Source organism: Cupressus sempervirens, chromosome 3 (assembly GCF_028749045.1).
Source record: "Cupressus sempervirens isolate cs-2001-9-10 chromosome 3, ASM2874904v1, whole genome shotgun sequence".
NCBI classification, from domain to species: domain Eukaryota; kingdom Viridiplantae; phylum Streptophyta; class Pinopsida; order Cupressales; family Cupressaceae; genus Cupressus; species Cupressus sempervirens.
Window position 1 is genome coordinate 1,090,693,144 of NC_143120.1, and position 9,268 is coordinate 1,090,702,411.

At 32.8% G+C, this 9,268-nt stretch overlaps 1 pseudogene; it reads right to left on the reverse strand.

Moving 5' to 3' along the window:
* Positions 1–1,139: 1,139 nt before the first annotated feature.
* LOC149570573 (cyclin-U2-1 pseudogene) lies at positions 1,140–5,719 on the reverse strand (annotated as a pseudogene).
* Between the last annotated feature and the right edge of the window lie 3,549 nt (positions 5,720–9,268).

The following is a 9,268-nucleotide window of genomic DNA, read 5'->3' on the forward strand; positions in this document are numbered from 1 at the left end:
TTTTAACTGTATTAATCAATAACAATAATAGCCTCTTCCAAAAGATGTACTCCGATGTGAGCATGAATAGATTTGCCCATCATTTAGTAAAACAAATTGAGTTTGCACTGTGGTACTATGCTCAAACATGTTACATCGTTACAGAAACTTTCGAGGAGATGTCATTTTATATCGTTGATCCTTCATAATCAAGAGAAATCGATTCTTCTAAATTACAGTCAATTAAATATTACGGACATATATTATTAGTTGTCCTGATAAATCGCAATATAATTTTAAACTTATAGCGTAAAATATTATATATAATTTCAATGGACCACCAACCGTACTCGAATTTGGAAGTTCGTTTTAAAGCTAATCAATTTGATCAATTAAACAGCTTAAATTGTATACATGTCTTTGAACCAAAATTCTTTTTAGTGTAATTAGATTGTAAAATTATTTTGTACTTTATATTAGAGAATTTTCTTAAATATAATGTATTAAAATTGATATTTAGTAATTATAATAGATGGGATAGTCTAAACTATAAACTATAATTAACAAGTGCCACATAATATAAAATTAATATAAACATATATAAATACATGCATCTTGTTAGTACAATTAAAAATGAGAAATGAATTCTTCTTTTTTTAAATTTAGGGTGGATTTAAGAAGTCTATTATTATTTTTAATTGAAAAGAGTTTAATTTTTGCTCTTCTGAAAAGTGCGAAATGTGAATCACTCAAACACCTATTCTCAAACATGGGCAAGTGGGCAAAAATGTCCTCCAAACCACCGGGTCTGATTGGCTCCTTACCCAGCGCTATGCCAAGTGAGTCTACAAACATTATGCCAAATCTGACGGCCATAATTTCAGTGGGTTCAGATGGAGATTTATTACTGTGAGATTTATCACATTATAGGGAAACCTAGGATGGAATAGATATTGGAGGCAATTTGACATGTGGTCATAGTTAAGTTGTAGTGGTATTAAAATATTTTGTTGACCACTTTCGCACAAGGGAAATGCAACAGTTAAATTCATTGTTCAGTTTGCCTTCAGTTAAACTCACAGTAGATTCTATAGCGTTCAAAGCGAGTTATATCACAGGTGCAATTATATGTGATTTGTGTTGAGCTCGGTCGGCAAAATTCACATAAAGTTTTTTCCTGTTGTTTTCTTTATCATGGCGGCAACTGGGCTGCGGAGGTAACCTGCACAAATGAAAGTTTTCAGCTCACATCTTTAATGAATACTTTGCATCTTTACAGCTTGAGTCATGTTCTCCGTATCCACATGAAAGTTATGGAGTGTATTTAAACTGCTTTAATTAATAGCCTCTTCCAACACATGTACTAGGTTCTGAGCATGAGTATATCTGTCAAGTCTTATAATAAAAAATCCTCATTTTGCACTGTGCTCAAGTATCTTACATAATTACAGAAGTTTCAGAGATGTCATTTTATCTTACATAATTACGAAAATAAAAGATCCTCATTTTGCAGTCACGTCTTGTTCAAGCATATTACATAATTACAGAAGTTTCAGAGATGTCATTTTATCTCCTCGTTAGCAATGCATGCAAGCTGTCTTTCTACATCAGACCTCATTTATATATCCCTTTAACCTACTTTTCCTGAACTTGCCTAGGAATAACCTATTATTATTATTAGTTATATTGTCTAGAGATGGCAGATTGACAACCTTTATTCTCACGAGAGTAGAACAGAGGAGCAAGTGTTTGTGTCTATTAGATTTTGATGGACCACTTTGAAATCAGTTTGCAGCTAAGGCGTTTTATCAATTACATTCTAAGTTGTTTTATCTATATATTAATTAAATAATATATTATTATCTGAGATATTATTATTTATTTTTATATTAATATCTAATTATCCAGTAGACATGTTTCTTGAAATCTTTTGTTCACTATAAATTAGATGTTGTTGTCATTTGGGACATACATACCAATCCTGCAGTGCTTAGTACATTTGCATAGCCATCGTATAAAATCAGTTGAATCTTGATAAATTGTCATATTATTTTCCTGCAAGAATCTATGGTAAACGAGCCTCTTATCTATGAGGTATTCAGTTCAAATCTACTCTAGCTTAATAAATAATAATAATTAATCATTAATCTTGAATGCTCATCAAATCTTTATGATTTTCATTTGAACGTTATAGTTATATATATATATATATATATTTTTTTTTTATTTTGTTTGTTGAAACATTGAAATATCATAATTTTTTTTAAATGAGCTTTGCAAGAAGTTGGGAGGAACACTCTAGTTTGAATGCTCAAGACTAGGGTCTATGAGATCATATTTTGAGACAATTTTTATAATCAGTTGTAGCCATGTGCAAAAGGTCATATCCTTAGCCTAGGATAGCAAGTTCTTCAATATCTTGAGCTACTAAAGAATTAAGAATAAGTAGCAGCAAGAAATATATTTGTGGGTTGTCCCTACTAGACCCACTTTGTCTTCAATTTGAGCTCAATAGATTAGAAGATTCAAAAGATGTTAAACCCTATGATAAGGTAAAATGTCATCTTCTTCTCTCAATGTGCCAAAAAATTCACACTCTTGATTGCTATGGAAGTATCTTTTCAATAGAAGCTAGTTCATTTCTACTAATGAGGTTTATATTGAACATTTTGAGAGCTACAAGACTATTAAAATCAACTACCCCTCTCTATCATCCTTTGCCTAAACTAGAGAATTCTTTGGTTGGTAGAATCTTGGGGAGGCATTAGAGTATTGCTACACTTAAAAAATGGTCTTCATCTCAATAGGTTATTCAAGGAATATTTTATGTGACATCACTTCCTAGTGAACAATTGTTTCTTTTTTCTCTCTCATATGCAAAATGGAATTCGTGTTTAGATGTCTAGTCCTTTGTTATTCGGAAAGAAAAGGCTTCTTTTATGTAAATTTATCTTGGGTATGGACCCTTCAGCACCTTGCTAGTTTAATCCCAAGTTGGGTTAGGGCATTTGGTCTCCCCTTGAGCTATAGGGATAACGAAATCATTGTTAGAAAAACCAACTCTTTTTTCTATATTTTCTCTATAAATGTTGTACTTAAAGATAGATCTAAACTAATCTTTACTTGTTCATACTTAACCTCACAAGTTGTTACCGATGTCAATGTGGTTGGAATCTCATTTTTGGTCCTAATTATGGAAAGTACAAATTGAAATTCTACATTATTTTTTCATTGAAATGATGTATATGTGTGTGATTATGGTGGACTAATCTAGGCCTTGAAATGGCAATGAAAATTCATAAAATTAGGGCTAACAACATGACATGGAAAACTACATGTTGGAGGTTAGAGTCGATGCTAAAAGAAAGGTGATTGATTAGACTCGAGGGAAGGGTGATGAGAACCTGTGTGGTGTCATAGATGTTTTTTACCTAATAACTCAAAAAGGCATGGGATATTAAATTAACGAGTTCAAGAACTATATTCCCATGAAGAAAGAGAAAAATGAGATGGTGAGTGCCCTCACCAATGTGAAGGAGAACCACTTTCATTTGAACAAATATTTGTACAACCTTGTAACCTACAACATTGAGATGCTTTAGAAGACCATTCAATCTATTAACTCTCTTTAGGATGTGTTGAAGGAAATAAAGATGAAGTGTAATAGGAGGGAGAATTTTTCGCATGTTGTGCTAAGGGGAGACACAATCTCTATGGATGCTATAGCTAAATTTACTCTCTGAAGCAAGCCTCCTTTCTAGACAAAATGAAGGAGCTCAATGAGGATGGGAAGAGGGTACCTCCTTGTACTAAGTAGCACTTCGTAGTTGGTCTAAGTTTTCAGATCATTAATTTTTGATCTAGTTGTCTAACCTGGTTTGCTAGTCTTTTTTTCTTTTTGTTCATTTGTGGGTCCTAGTCTTTTGTTATTTTCCTATTGTTAGCTAGTTCCTTGAATTCATTTCTTGTGAATTCTTTTTCTATCATCTATTTGTAAACTTGATATTATCTTGAACTATTATTGGGTTCTGCCCCTCCCCCACTTGATTTAAGTAGAAAATGAAATAAAATTTTGAATAAGTTAGTGACATCATTTAAAAAATATGTAGCAAATTGAATGTAGTTTATAACCTTCTTATTTTCAAAAAAAAAATCGATTTAGTAGTACTAAATTCTTTGGAAAGTAATATGAATGAGAATAAGAGTGTCACCCTAGATTTTAGATTTAAGTATACATGCTTTATTTATTGCCCTCTCCATGGCATGCATAATATGTTATGGATCATAAAATCCTTATAATCTATTGTACCAGCACAAAATAGAATGAGTGTTTATGGATAGACAAAAACAATTTTACTCCTATCTAGTAACAATGTCACACTATAGCTTTGTAGAACCCATAAAAAATCATTTTAAACGTGTCAACTACAATGTGAGGATTGTACAATAATAATAAAATGTAAAATAAACATGTCAACTACAATATGAGGCATGATAATAATAAAAGTAAAATAAAAACCTTTTGTATTTAAGATGTAGGTAGAAGGTAAAAGTTAAAAATGCTACCTAATCAAATTTGCAACACACTTGAATAGATATAGAATTTTAATAAGGAATATTCAAAACATTCCTTTTCATAACATTCAAACATAATTATTTTTCTTTCAAAATATTTCATTGAATGTACATGCAAGATTTACATGATTTATTTTCCTTATAATACTGTATAATCCAAAAGCATGTTCAACTACACACAAATGTACCTATAGGAAACTACAAATGAAGAAAGTTAGAAAGTTATTTACTTGTTGGCTAGCAATCTTCCCTATTTGACAACTATTTTGAGATCACTTGAAGAAATTGAAAAACTATCCGTGTCTATTTCTCTCATCTTCCCTGCTTGAATGGTCTGATTCTTTCTCTAATAAGAAAATATGACTTCTTTCTATCGGAATATCTCTGCCCATTCGAACCTCTCTCTGGAAATATAAACAATAACATTCAAAGACGCTTACTCTCACCTGCAATCTGAACCGCAGCATAAACAGAAACTCTACTTCCAGACTGTTAATCTCCCTCAATGTCAAGCCTCCCACTTGTGCAAAATAGCAGTTGTTATAATGCCTGCCCACCAAAAAATAAAACACCATTTTAAATTACCCAACAAGAATCGTAAACATAGTTGGCATAAAGTCTCCACACTCATGTTGTTTGCACTCTTTGTAATCGATATTTTGGATTCCATTGAAGACAGATTATTGAACGCAATCTGAGATGCGGATTAACAAAATAAACAATTCTGTTTCTATTGATCAGAAACGTAGATACATAAAGAACATACTCTCAAAACATTTGTATTATTATTAAAGCCAAAACAACACAAGGACAGAGAAGAAGAAGAAAAAACTCACAAATCATCAAGAAATTTGACAGCTACCATGACACTGGTAATGAGAAGCCTGTGAACGTTGAGAGATGTTAGGAGAAAGTTGGGATTATCGAGAAGCAGGCGATCGATATAAATAAATGCCACAGCAAAGGCTGAAGGACTGCAATGAGAATATTTGAAGATTCTATCCAAGTACGTGGCTATGCTCATGGCAGGAATTAGGGTTGCAGAGAAAACAGAGGGATTTTCCCTTGAAAGTTTTTCGCCTGATGAAAGAAGCCTCTCATTCCTAACCACAAGCCTTTGGAGGATAGAAGCAACCACTGATAAGATCAAGGTATTTGAACCCATTATCGCCTTGAGAAAAGTGAACGAGAAGAGTATGTGACTTGGAGGTCTCACGTAGTGAAAACATAAAAGGGAGGAGAGAATGAAAAAGTTGTCCTTTCTTCTGAAGATTCGGGAATCTGGTGATCGATTGGAAGACGGTCTTCCAGGAAAAGAAACTTGGTCCTTCACTCAAGGACATAGCGGCTGGCAGATAGTAACGTATTATTGCCTCTTCAATAAATTTAGCATTATGACAGACGGTGGTAAAGATCAAAACTTCTTTTAAGTGGGATGATTCCTAGGAAGTAGACCTTACGTAGTGGTCCAAAAGGCATTCTTTAAATCTTATGATTTCATTTTTATTGTCCGCTGGTTAGTCTTTACATAAAAAAACAAAAAAATAAAAGTCAAACATGATTATTTTTCAGAGTTACAAAAATATAGTGAAATTATTTTTAAAAAATTGTTGTTTTCAATCACAAAATATAAAGATCATGAAGATCAAATGTTAAAAATTTCATAAAAATTCATTGTGTTTTCATTTTTTTATTTTTTTAAAATTTAGTCAATGGTGCAATTTGTAGGGAGAATAGCCACTTCCATTTCAACGTGGGGTTGAAAACTCAACGTCTTGCACTTACTTCTATTTCCCTTTAATCTTATATTATTGAATATAATTCTTTTGTTATTGTGCAATTTCTTTTTTCTTATGGTGTTTAAGTGTATTATCTGTTTAAATTGAGATACTTTGTATGATTATATGTAATTTTTTAACTATTGGAAAATGATAAATGAGAATCTTTTTTTAAATTTGATGTCGTAATTACACTTTATGAATTGACTAGGACATTAATTGTAAAAATTATATGAGGCTTCATATATTTTTCCTTCTAAGATAACATTTATTTATTTTTTCAATTTTGTTTTTACAAATTATGATGCAGCAGCATCTTGGGTATAAGAACAATCTTGCACCAACCAAAAATATTTGATTTCAGTTTTTTGAATAAGGGTTGTCTTAATGTAGAGTTGATGTTTACATAGGCTAGCTACTTAGTAAGTCAGTCATACGAATTCAAAATGTCCTAATTTCAGAGGTGGATATTCATCTTGGATATATCAACCTACCAATTAAGGCTCAGTGCCATATCATGAGTATTCATGAATTTATTGCAGATATTTGGTGTACATTTTTGGTATAAAAAAAAATTAGACTAACCATTAAAGGCTTAAATGTGCCCGAATGAGGCCCAAAAGCTTGATGGATGGGCACTTGCACCAATCCAAGCATGTAGATTAGAAGTTGAGGTTTTTGAAAAGTTGGCATGATACCCAAATGGAGCAACTGTTTGAGAGCTATGGCCTTCCAAAGTTGGGCCAACCAAAACTTCCAAAATAAAGATTAAATATATATTTAGCTAACTCTATATGTATTGTTAGGGTCTATTGGCCCTAAGTATTAAGTTTGAGTATCTAGAACCTTCCTGAGCTGCATAAAATTGCTTATTTAAGAAATGACCAAACATTCTCTAGGACAACTCTAGGTGATAGTTCACAGCTTAGTCTTGCAGATTACTGTAATATAGGAGCCCATGTCGATTAGCATATTGTAATTTTGAATTCTGTAATTCTGCATTTGCGGCGATAATAAAAAGCTCATATTTTATTCTTGCAGACTTTCCCTTGCTTGAGATATGACCCTCAAGTGACTTTGTGTAACATGAAAATAGCCTCCAAGTGTGGGACATGTGCTCTGAGGCTTAATCTCTAGAGAAGGCTAGCTTCCTTATAATAAAGATGCACCTAACTACTTTTAAGAGGAAAAGGGAGAAGGAGATGGAGGAAAGCAAACTACCTAATCTAATCTAAAGGGGGTGATGCACCTAATTGAAATATAGCTGCAACTCTGTCCATAGTTGCACAAAACATCAATGAAAGCCTGAAATACACTAGACCTCACTTCAATCTATCTCCCAAAGTGACATGCAGGTCTAAAACTAGTGAAATACTGAAAGGAAAGATAATTTTCACTTATGCAACAATTGCCAATAGATTAAACACAACATGTAAACTTAAAAAAATAGAAAAAAAATATTTACTACAAGGCATATACATGCACTATAAAGAAAAATGGCAAGAGAAGGTAAAGAATAGAGATTTCATTAATGGAAGGCAAAAGTTGTAGAGCATAATGCAGCTGCAATTTATAAATAGAGCAGAACCTAGAAAACATATTTACAATTTCCTTTTAAAGAGTTTGGGCATAACTCAAATTTAGACTAGAAGTTCAAATCCTAGCCAAGGTAGAGTCAAGTTGTAAAGAGCAGCAATAAATGAACATCAAAACTAAATCTAATAATGAAATACATTTTTTTGTAATGATGTGACAAGAAGGGGGAAAAAAATGCACATAGCCATAAGAAATCAAATCCCATGAGATTTTATCAAATGTTACAATCATTAATAAGGCATGGAGATGCAAAGTTGTCATGAAAATAAGGCCCCAAGAATATCATTTAGCATTAAAGAAATAATCCTTGTCACATGTCATGGCCGTGATAAATAAATTCATGCTACTGTAAAAAAATGTGGGATGAGAAAACACACAATGTTAACTCACCGTGAAAATTACAGAGTTGATCTGCATGGAATAAATCTGATTTGTGCAAAAAAGGTGTGAACCATTGATGTCGATCTTCTTGTTGAAATAGATGGCTTTGATATTGCAAAAATCTCCCCAACTGATGAATAATACCCAACTGTAGATCTAAGGCACTCCTTTATAACCATGAACAACTGAGATGCACTCAAAATATCCAAAGATGCTCCAAAATCTAATGGTCATCGTATCTTCACAAGATGTCCAAGAACTAATGTGAATATACAACCATCGTCTAATTAAAAGCAACCCAGCACAAAAAGGATCTACCTTGTGGCATGAAACTAGTTAATCGACACATTGCTCGAATGTTTGGTTGAAGATGTAGCATCAATTTTGCAATTTTCTGGAAGCAAGAAAAGTCACTCCCCAAAAAAGCAAAAATGGTTAGCGCAAAATGTTAACCCTAGCAAAAAATGTGTGTTAACCCACTACTTGACAAATGAAGGAAAATGAGTCAACTCAATCAAAGAACAAACTGAACTAGCTCATTCAATGAAGGAACCAAACCAACTTGGCTCATGAAGAGACTGAGTTAACATGAGATGTTAACCCTAGACAAAAAATGTGTTAACCCACATCAAAGAATCCATCGGATTGAAGATCTCTTAGATTGCTTATCAATGATGGATTGAATGAGGAGGAAAAAGTGGCCAACATTCTTGATGACTCAAAAGGGATGCTTGCCTACTAAGCATAGATCAATGGCTTTAAGAAATCCATTAGGCATGGAGTCACTACCAAGAATTGATGTGTTATCCCACCTGCACTTCACAAAATATCTCTAACTAGCAAAAAGTAGAATAACTCTGGAGAGCTCCAAAAAGCTCTAGAAAAGGGAGCAAATATTTTCTTGTGCTTCTTGGAAAGCGCAAAACTCCTACTTTACTATGTAAAAGTATATCAAGCAA